Source organism: Carassius auratus, unplaced genomic scaffold (assembly GCF_003368295.1).
Source record: "Carassius auratus strain Wakin unplaced genomic scaffold, ASM336829v1 scaf_tig00001819, whole genome shotgun sequence".
In the NCBI taxonomy this organism is placed as follows: Eukaryota; Metazoa; Chordata; class Actinopteri; order Cypriniformes; family Cyprinidae; genus Carassius; species Carassius auratus.
The window spans coordinates 115001-126434 of record NW_020523402.1 but is presented as its reverse complement, the minus strand read 5'-3'; the positions used below and the strand labels follow the sequence as shown (position 1 = coordinate 126434).

Here is an 11434-nt window from a genome sequence, read left to right as displayed (position 1 = left end):
GATGAACAGTGATGTAACTTTATTACAGTACTTAAGTATTTTGGGAGTATCTGTACTTTACTTGAGTTTTTATATTTCAGCCAACTTTTTACTCCTCTTATTCTTAATTAAAATGTAGACTTTTACTCCGATACATTTCCCCTAAGTATATTCGTTACTTACTATAAAATAGTCAGAAGACACAGACGCAGGAAAACAGGTTTGACGAATCAGTGGTCTGGCGTTTGCAAGTTAGACTCCTAAAAACAATTGGTAACACTTTAGAATAAGGTTCCATTAGTTAATGTTAGTTAACTACGTTCGTTAACATGAACTAAGCAAGAACAATCCTTCTACAGCATTTATAAGTCTTAGTTCATGTTAATTTCAACATTTACTAATGCATTTTTAAATCAAAAGTTGTGCTTGTTTAACATGAGTTAATGCACTGTGAATTACCATGAACTAACAATGAATAACTGTATTTTCATTAACATTAACGAAGATGAATAAATACAGTAATAAATGTATTATTCATTGTTTGTTCATGTTAATTAATACATTAACTAACATTAAACTAATGGAACCTTATTCTAAAGTGTTACCCAAACATTTTGCTCATATGCAAACAAGTGCGCGGCATGAACAACCGCAGATGATTTCAGTTTCCACTCAAGTTGAGTCTGGGGTATACAGCATCGTCTGGATAATATGTTATGTTGTTGTTGTAAAGATGTGCAATCTGACGTTATCAAGAAGGCTATCTCACCAAATCACACACAGAGTGCACGCACATTGATCATTAGTCTATTAAAGCTCGATATTCCAGGCATTCTTAAAATTATTCGTTTGTTTTTAATATTTATAAATTTAATGTAGGCCTAGTTAACGTAATCTATATCACCACAAAGAGTAAAGTAACGTTTTTTCTGCAGATGCCATATGAACCACATTTAATAATTAATTTTATTACAAGTTGAGGTAAAGCAATAGTGACTTACATTTTAGACTAATTATTGCTTGTTTTTCAGCGCAAAGTTTTGCCAATGAAAGAATTAGTTTCAAAAGACAAAGATCATTAATGTTTTGGCGTCTGGCGTCTCTGATCAATGGACGATTTACTTAATCAGAATGAATTCAATGTTGAATGAATCGGTTGAATAACATGATCTTAGTAATTCACCTCTTTTAACACAGTCAAATCCTTTGTTCTGAATGAATCAGCCGTTTGAATGAATCATTGAATCTCAATGACTCACTTATTAACATTCACTTGCTATCACCTACTGGTGATTTCAATTTCACGTTTCGACAATTTTTTCAGTTTTAAATGATTTCAAATATCAGTAATTCAAATTTTATGTAAAAAAAAAAAAACATTAAGCTTATTTATGCATCTGTAACTACAGGTTAAATGCGTCCATGTCCCCTCTGAGATACATTTAACTGTGTATGCTATTTCAGATGCAGATTCCAGAAATGTTTTCTTTATGTTGGAATGAAAGACACTTAGTACCAGATGAAGTGCTTCCTATTCTTACCCAAAAATACAAAATGGAAGAAATTGTTAAAACTGAAGACAATCTTGCTACTCAAGCTGTGTATGAACATTTTTACATACATATTTATTTGCTTCTTTTACATGTTGCATTACTTGTACTTTTAGATTTAAAAAATACTTTTTGTACTTAAGTACAATAAATATCACATGCTTTAAGACTTTTATTCAAGTAATATTCCAAAAGGTGACTTCAACTTCTACCAAAGTAATTTTCTAGTAAGATTTCTGTACTTTTATTTGAGTATGACTTTCAGGTTATTTATACACCACTGCAAAAGAATAACAAATGTTTTTCTACAATGGCTGCATCCCAGAGTCTAGACTGTGTAGTAATCGTGGTTTTGACAAAAACAACTGTACCAAGACATGCCATGTTAAATCAAAATCACACCTTGGTTTCTGGAGCTTAATCAATGTTAATCAAAATGGAACGTTTCTTCTCAATTATTCAGCATCATTAGTATCAAGGCCAGGCAAAGTACGGCAATAAATACTCACCTCTATTTTCCATTACAGAATCTGAGACACAACAATAAATGGATCCTGTAATTAAAGCAAAACAAAGATAATTAAATAGGCAGCCCATTCATTTACAGCACCACTCATTACTAATTATTACAGACAGACGACATGGCATTCAAATGATTTAATAAAGCAATAAGCCACAAGAGGCTTTAAAGGGTGTCCTTACGGGAAAATGTGATTCACACTCCCTCACCCCTTGGCAGAATTCAGTGTCAGAAATAAACATTTTATTTAAGTGAAGATTAATAAAACTTAATTGATCAAAATAATAAAAACAAAACATAAATAAATGAAATCAATTATAATAGTAATAATAATAAAAATAGGGATATTCAGCCTTCTTGGGTCGATAAAAAAACACGCATTTCTCATGAATCACCACTAGGAGCTTCAAAACAGAATCTACTCCGAATGAATGGGTAAACATACAATGGTGAAGGTCATTGGTGTTGTACGGGGGTGGTCGTCTGTGGTGCCTCTGTTCGTCTATATATAATGGTTCAAAGCAGCAGATGGGGTGCATTTGCTCATCTCCAGGGGATTCCTGTAATACAGAAAGAAAACGCAAAACTCACTTATATTATATTCACTAGCTGTGATCACAGGTTCATGAGAGCGATCAGTATAGTGTGTTATCCTCAAGAACATCCTCAAAAGCTTCACTCTCAGACTCCTTCGTAAGCTTGAATGATGTTTGTTATTTCACTTTAAGTGTAATCTTTGCAAATCCTGAAGAACTTGGGAGATTCGGTGGGTCCTACACTGATTAGTCACATGTCTCACACCATTAAGGTGGCAAGAAATTCATCCGACAGATTTAAAAGTATGTGTCACACCTCCAGGTTGCACAACTGATGGGACAAAAACCATAGTGGTTTGATTAAAAATAGCACCAGAAATGAAAAGGGAAATGATGAGAAGAGAGTAAGAAACGACCGCAAATAGAAGGCAATTATCTAAAAGACGTTGATGGAAAGGATAGATAACACACGCAAATAAAATGAGAGCGTGTCTAGCAGAGGGACACACAAAACAGACAGGGCACATCAGACTGTAATGGACTGTCAGTTGAAGTGGAGGATGGATAAATGTAGGAGTGAGAGAACGAGAAAGAAAAATGCTGAAGAATATCTCCAGGGGCATTGATCGATTAAACCGAACGTAGACAGACAGCAGTCTCACCGCACTTCGACTTCTGCTTCATCGCAATGAGAGAGAGAAATAGCAGAAGTCTGCACAACATTCACCTGAGCTCAGCTAATGTCATTTCTGCGATAGATCTACAGTTACACAAAATACAGTTAGTGCCACTGCCAATCAAATACAAGCTAGAATTAAATTAAATCTTTATGTACAGAGACAGAGTAAGGAAAGGGTCCTTGGAGTGGCAGCTGCATTAATATGATCAAAAATAGTGTCTTCAGTGTCACATGATCCTTCTGAAATCTGGTGCACAAGATATATTTATTATTAAACATTTGTGTTGCTTAAAAAAAAAAAAAAAAAAAAAAAAAAAAAAAATATTCAGGATACCTTGAGTATAAAAACAACAACATTTATAATGAAAATTTTGTAACAATGTAAAACTCGTTACGGTCACATTTGATAAATTTATTGCATCTTAGTGGAAGTATTAATAAAAGGTCTACAGAGTTTGCATATGTATGTTAAGCAGCCAGGGAAGCATAAGCATGCGACAGGCAGCGTAGGAGTTAAGCAACCGATTTCAGCTACGATCATTATCTCCAGCAGCCTCAAATTTTTGAGGTTTCAGACACCAAAATTATCCTTAACTGCGGTCATTTGTCTTTGCAACTTCCTCGAGAACTATGATCAAACCTAAAGCACACACGACTAGACTCAAACTACAAAAGTACAGAAAGCAAGTGCAAATTAAAAAGGACATGCAAAAGAGATGCTTTTCTTCTGGGAATTTAGGTTTTATGAAGAAGTGGAAATGTATATGTACAATTGTGGTTCGTTTTAAAAGGCAAAACAAGCTCTTACATCTACCCCTGCTGGTAGTCTGACCATAACTCTAGCGTTCTCTTATCACGCTGTTCTTTTCTGATGGGAAAAACAACACAAATATTGACTTTCAAAAGAAAGGTGTATTGCTATTATTGTTGCAGACGTGGATACACTATAAAAAGCTTGTCTGCAGGGAGCCCACACAGGCTCTTATGCGAATCTCAGTGAGAACAACAGTGTATACCGCTGTGAAGAAGCAGTGACCAAGCAGCTGGAATACTAAATACGGTGTAACATGCTCTTCGACTTAATCGAGTGTGAAAATCAAGCAGCGTTTTCACAATGTCGAAACTGATCTTTGTAAACCTAGTATTTTCATAGCTGTTGCTTTCATTTGTGCTTTTGAAGCATGTCACAATAAGGATTTTAAAGCAGAATTATTTAGGCTTTTACGGGAATTCTTGGTGGGGTTTTTTTGTTGGTTGGTCTCTGAAACCTTGCATTCTTGTTTTGGGCCAAGTGGTTTGCGTGCTGTGACTCTGGTATCGAAACCACAAAGTAATATTGACCAAAGCTATGCATAAATCAAATAATCAATCCTTCCATGTGGTCATAGTCTAGCTCTTCAACAAGCTAGTTCCGGTATTTTAGTTCTCCAAGCCTACTTATCTACATTAACTGTGTCTAGTCAACAGTTTGAATTATTATCTCAAAACCAAAAACAAGAACAGGACGTTCTGCTCAAGCCATGTTATACCACTTTTATACCACAAGAATACAGAAGAACCTGTGGTTAGTTTGGAACAGTTTACTTCCTTATTATATTTTTCAGTATGTAGTGCAATATACATACACTATTATATGCTAAATTATTGTACAGAAGGAACATCAACTGTACCTAATCATTTTACCTTAATTATTTTCAAGCAAATTTAGGCATGACAAGATTCTAATATATACATTTAAGACAGTGTTATTAAATTGTTTTATTTCTTAATGGGTTAAATTATTTGATCAAACTGCCAGAACTGAAAACAGTATTACACGCGACGGAATAAAGAAAATAATTACTAACCAAAATAAAATAATAAGCAGATATGTTGATGATTGTTTTCATGTTATTGCTGATAAATAAGAAACTGCCAAATAAATTTGCATATACTTTTGTTTAAATTAATAATAAATTAATAATAGAACACACAAAAAAAGTAGATTATTGTAAATGCCTCAAGCGCATTAGGCATTACAACATATTGCATTTATGGATTTTTGACAAGAGTTATTAAATAGTTTTTAAAGATTAACTTGACAAATGAAAAAAAAAAAAAAAAAAAAAAAAAAAATATATATATATATATATATATATATATATATATATATATATATATATATATATATATATATATATATATATATATATATATATATATATATATATATATATATATATATATATATATATATATATATATATATATATATATATATATATATAAATACTCTCCAATAATAATATATGCAAAAATAAAACCAAATAAATAATCATTACTTTCTGAAATTGATGATAAATGTAAGCCATTCACAGCATTTAACATTTATTTTAATGAGGTGAGTTCCATAATACGGTTTAAAATATTTCTCATTGCAAACAGTGCACTATTCCACATACAACTCGCATCTGATTTGGAGAAATGAATGTTGCTGTTGCTTCATGCTGATGGGAATGGCTTAGGAATTTGTGCTGGATGGGCAAAAGAGCTGAGAGAATGAACTGGAGACCCTTCAGTGCCGTAGCAAATGTGTGTGTCTCAGATAAATCTGTTCTCACACCCCTGGACCAGAAGCATCAATGCAGTGAGTCACACTGTAAACTGGAAAAATGTGGAGGGTACTTCCATAAAAGGTGATAATGTATGCATGCATGCAGCATTCATGTGTGTAGTGTTTATGAGATGAATATGACTTGAATGTGTGCATCAATGGTACTATTAAAACGCAGGATAGAAAGTGAGCATGTAGTCATATTTCCAAATGCAAAGAGAGTGTCACCTCAAGAACCTGACACTCAGTGATACCTAACACATGCTAATCTCCAACACACACACACACACACAGTCTTAAGACATGAAGTGTGAAGAAAAGGATGCAACTGGCCTATTTCTTCTTTGGGTGCTTAACTCCTCAGCCTCTGTCGTGCACCATTTAGGATGTGCACTCGGGGAAATAAAATCCTTCGTACTGTAAATTACACATGGCAAAATTAGTGTGGTACCAAACTGTTCAGGTGCTGACCCATAAATGATATAAAAGCTAAAAAATTTATAAAAATATATTTAAAAAAAGAGATTTAGATGGAAACAGAATTAAAACGAACTTCTAAGACAAATGTCATTTGACCTTGCATTGTACTTCATTTCGCACGTCACTAAACAGTAAACATTTCTTACTGGAAAATTCTGGAAGAGAAATAAAACCGATGTGCATTCTGTTATTGAATCTACTGTGTGTCTCTGACGTCTCGCTCTCCGTCAGAACCCCTACATGTGAACACCAAAGCTAGTTCACACTCTGAACAAAAATACTCTTGAGCCAGAAACAAAAACAAGCAAAAAAGCTCTTCATTTGTTCCAAAGTAGGACAGTACAAAGCTACAAAATCGACTAGTCAATGGTTTGCTTAATCAAGTAGACCTGAGCTTTCAAACTGGGGTCAGGCCACAAGACAAGTAAGGTGAGGTACAGTGAGGTACATTAAGGTAAAGTAAACACTTGTCATATATCATGAGATTAATCACTAGTGGTTCAACAGATAACAAAAGTCATTATTCGGACCATATTACTATTTTTGAGTTTTCACTTTGCTTTCCATTTATTATTTAATGTGGAGTACTTCTTACTGATAAAATAGCAAAAACTACTAACCTACTGAAACAATTTTTAAATATTTTTTTGTACAAAAAATAAAGACAAATGAACAGCCAGTTAGGCCGATAATTAATGCGCATCTAGTCAGTAAAGCCGGTTATCAGCGTGGATTTGCGCAGCTGGTCAGTTAACAACGGCTCTGTGTAGTTACAGCTGCTCTATGTGAAATCACGCACCTGATGGAATTTACCGCTGGTTAGAGAACCGGCTTTAGTGACGAGAAACAAACGACAAAACACAAATTACAAGCATAGATAAATACAACAGAACAAAGTTACGAACAAAATAAGGCCCAATAGTAATATTCTGATACAGAAATGTATTAAGTGTAAAATAAAACTGCATAGAGTTCACACTCACAGCATAAATTAAATATAGATTAATATTTGTCCAAGATGTTTTGTTGTTTAATGAGCATTACTGGAATGAGCCGGTATTTATAAGCTGCTGTCCTTTTAAGACTTGATGCACAGGTCCAATATAATGATACACATCCGATTTCTTTCTCAGCATTTGTCAAGGAGATGCGAAAGAGGATTCAGTTCGGTGTTCATGCTCTGTCTGAAACACACCTCTCTGCACATGCTTCATGTGTGTACAGCTGTGTAAATAGAAAACAGTGTGTGAGAAATGAATCAAGTTCTCTTTCGCTGCTTCTTGCGCTGGAATGATCTAAAATCACTTATGTAACCATGTTCAAATGATACATTTTCACTCTATTATGGTTACATTATGCAATTAATCCATGGATCACATGCGCAATGAACCATGGGGCCTGGTTCATAAAGATCATGGATCAACTATGAACTGGTCAACCCCTGTTCATCATAAATTATATTATTCTGTAACATTGCAACAATGGAGAAGACACTTAATAAAATAATAAAAATAAATAAAAGAGCCTTAAACAACAACCATGGTAGGATGCTCCAAAAATAGGCATGAGATGTGATACAAAATACAGTCACCAAAGACTTTTATCTGAATGTGGATGACTGTAGAAGAGATGCTTTAAAGTCGGCTTTTCTGAAGAATTTTGCCATTAAAAACATCCAAAAATACACCTACATAAATATATTTAAAAACAAATGTAGATAAATTAAACATCAAAGAACGAATAGTCAGTTGTTGGACCAATCCAAAAAGCTCTGATGTCACTTAATGACTGAAATGATGAAACAATGACAGAAATTGTATCAGAGCAGATGGCATGCTCAAACGCATCCCCAAAGCTCGCTGTTAAGAGTGACTCTACGGCACAACCCTCAGATGTATAAAACTAGGCCTACTATTTGACTGCCTAAGAATAGCTTAACACATATAAAAATGGGTTTAGTGTCCTACATCAAGCTGCCTGAGTAACACACGGTTGATTCTCCAAACACACAAGGAAAAAAAAAAGTGACAGAAAAGAAGAAAGGATGACAGAAAGTAGAGTCCTCTTCTATGAACAGAACTTTCAAATCTACGGACTAGTTCTTTAACTGGATGCACTGATTCAATTACGTAGCACGGAAATGGGAGCAGCTGATACGCTTGTGTGATCTTTAAATAGCGTCCCACCTCTGCGCGTCGAGGCTTGCAAATGTGCTTAGGTTTGGGCAGAGACAGCTGGCGATGGTTGAGAGAAAAATTGTTACATGCACTGGAGGTCAGCAGAGAGTTTCGATTTCACTAACTTTTGCCAGTTGCGAGGGAAGACAGTATCTACGGTGAACTTCCAACCTACCGATGCAAGTCAAATGCAATCTTACTGTAATTTCAAAAAAATCGCTCTAAAAGTTGGCCTACCTCTCAAGCTGAGACCTCAACCAGAACAGAAGATCTATAGTAAGGGAACTATGAAGCGAGACCTGTATTTCCTACCTCCAGACCGCATATCACTCCCCCGGCTCCCTTCAGAATGACTGGACGGTGCTGTACGTACCCATTCCGCACTGCCTGTACGTCATTGCCATGCCTGCCCCAGAAAAGCTTCACTCACCCCAGGGACCTATGGCCCACTTTCCAAGGAGCCCAAAATGCTGGTCCAAACCAAACTTCAGACTTCCTCTCACTCTGTCTTTTACAACGCCTGGGAAACTAATGGAACACCCAAACCTTGTCCAAGTCATGCTCCATGGAAAGAATGTCAAATCAATCCTTGTTTCTTAATGAAATTCTGTTTTATAGAGTTGGAGAAAAAGCACTGTCCATTTCCCGCCACTGAAGGAAGATTGTGACTGAATCCTGATAACAGGCAAACTGCATTTAATGAGATGAGATCTCCTGACATAAACTAACTGGATCAGTATTGGATGAGGTTTAGGTGGTAGAGCAGCTCAGTGCAACACACTCTCATGGTAATTCATAACTTATTTTAAGTTTTGGCAAATTGGTGGCTAATTTATATGCATTTTGTATGATTGGATATGTACGTTTTGGCACAATCTTCATATGGCACACTGACTGTTAGATTTAGGGGTGGACTTGCAGGCTTACAATTTTTTTTTTCCCAAACAAATTGTACATTTCTGTTAGAATCACTTACAAATTCATACAGAATCACCAAAAAAATAGTTAAGATTTTGAAATAGTCAAGATCAGGCCCATATAAACCAAAATTTGGCATGCTAATAAGGCTTTTGCTGGTAAATGTCCTAACTACATCACCTTGCTGAAGAGAGATTTTTGCGAGGTATGATATGCTTAAATAAGAAGAACATACAGTAAAATTCACTAATATTATTTATCAACACAACCTTTTAAAAAAAATAGCTTAATAATATGAAATTAATTTCAACTACGGATTTAAAATACTCACACAGTTACTCACTTATTGATTACATGTGACTGAGGTCAGAAAATATAAGTTTTGGGTTCCATTATATGAAGACTTGGATGTAAATGTGATCCACCTCCTCACATGAATTAGATTTCACAAAGATCAAGCTGGTCATAAATATCAAAGCCTACCCCAGATAACCATTTTAATTTGTATGGTCATTATTAAAAAAATCATTTAATGCAGTAACCCCGAAATCACTTTATTATCTGTATAAAACCAAAGTTTCTTGATGCTGCGGATTCACCATCAGTGTGAGAGTACAAAGCGAACCTGCAGTTATCACTATCAAGTACTACTTGTCCATGCAGTGTGAAACAGGCTGTCTTAACAGAAGTAAAATAATAATAATAATTTTTCATGCACAGACAATACAAATAACATAATTTGGAATTTAAAGGAATATTAGACCAGTAAACAACCTTACCAACTAAAACCACCTCATGTCTTCAACATCTACACATCTCTCTGAAGTAACTATTTAGATTTACTATGGAAAGCACTTATTCGTTTTTAAACAGATGACTTGACACGATAATTGTATAGGCAAAGTAGTATAGCCAAAACACTATCTATAATGAAGACAAAATATAGTTATCTCAAACCAGGAGTCTGGTGTCATGGATACAGTTTTCACTAGGCTACATACATTTCCAACTGTCTAACTAAATATGTTAATTATCTTATGATACAAGTTGATTTTCTTAAAAGTTATTATTAATAAAACACAATTACTTGAGGTTTCGGTGTCTATAAAAATTGAAAACCTGATATTTACACTAAAAAAACACGTTATTGTCAGCGTTAGTGTCCTCATTCAGATAGAATGCCAAAGCGAGTAAAATAACGGTCTGCATTAACCACAGACAGTAGTGAGGATATTTCTTAAAATTAAATAGTCTTCCACCCTACCCTGCAACCGCCAATCCATCTCAATCTTTCCCTCGGGCACACCAGAGAAATCAGAGCTTCACTGGAGCAATCAATGAGTGATGAATGATGGAGCTCCGAGCTGATCAAGTCCTCAAAACGGCGCGTGCACAAAGAGCAAATTAGATGCTCTCAGGATGAAATCTTCCTCTATGTTACGCAAGCTGACGAGATCAGTCTTTGCATGTGATAAGGATCAAACACCGGCTCTGGTAGAGGTTCCGTTAGATTTGAAGTAACAATGGAGGGGATGGAAATATCAGGCGGTAGATGCGAAATGCTCACTGCGAGTGGACGCGCGTGCTCCTCGTCGCTCGGATTTCAAATTAACTACCTGATGAAAATAAGCGGTGATAAATTCGGAAAGCATGGGGCATTTTCTGACAAATTAAAATGAGTTGCTTCGGTCATATATTTTTCCGTTGGGAAAATCCCGTATTAAAAAAAAAACGTAGAAGCGCAGCTCTCGTGCTTTGCTGAGAAATCAGCTGATCATCCTAACAGCAAACATTGACACATGTATTCTAGGTTCGCTTATCTTCTCAGTAGGCTACTTCATGCCAGACTAAAGTGTAAATGCACCGTTCATAGTGGTTATTACAAACACTGAATGCATGCAACTGGGGAAAAACGAATCGCAAGCGTGCAGAGATGATGATGATGAGGAGGAGCATCGCGATGAGCGCAGCGCCGTTAGAGCTTTGATCACGAGCAGGATAT

General features: G+C 35.4%; 1 long non-coding RNA gene across 2 annotated transcripts in view; it reads right to left on the bottom strand.

Moving 5' to 3' along the window:
* Positions 1-1945: 1945 nt before the first annotated feature.
* Positions 1946-11434, bottom strand: part of LOC113069609 (uncharacterized) — a 9764-nt gene continuing 275 nt past the window's right edge. Inside the window, exons 1-3 of one of the 2 annotated variants that reach the window (XR_003279765.1) lie at positions 10697-11406; positions 2495-2609; positions 1946-2083 (exon numbers count right to left, since the gene is read on the bottom strand). This is a non-coding gene — a long non-coding RNA (uncharacterized LOC113069609). Of the gene's footprint in view, positions 2084-2494; positions 2610-10696; positions 11407-11434 lie in introns of those variants that run through there. The other variant, XR_003279766.1, reaches the window with a different exon arrangement.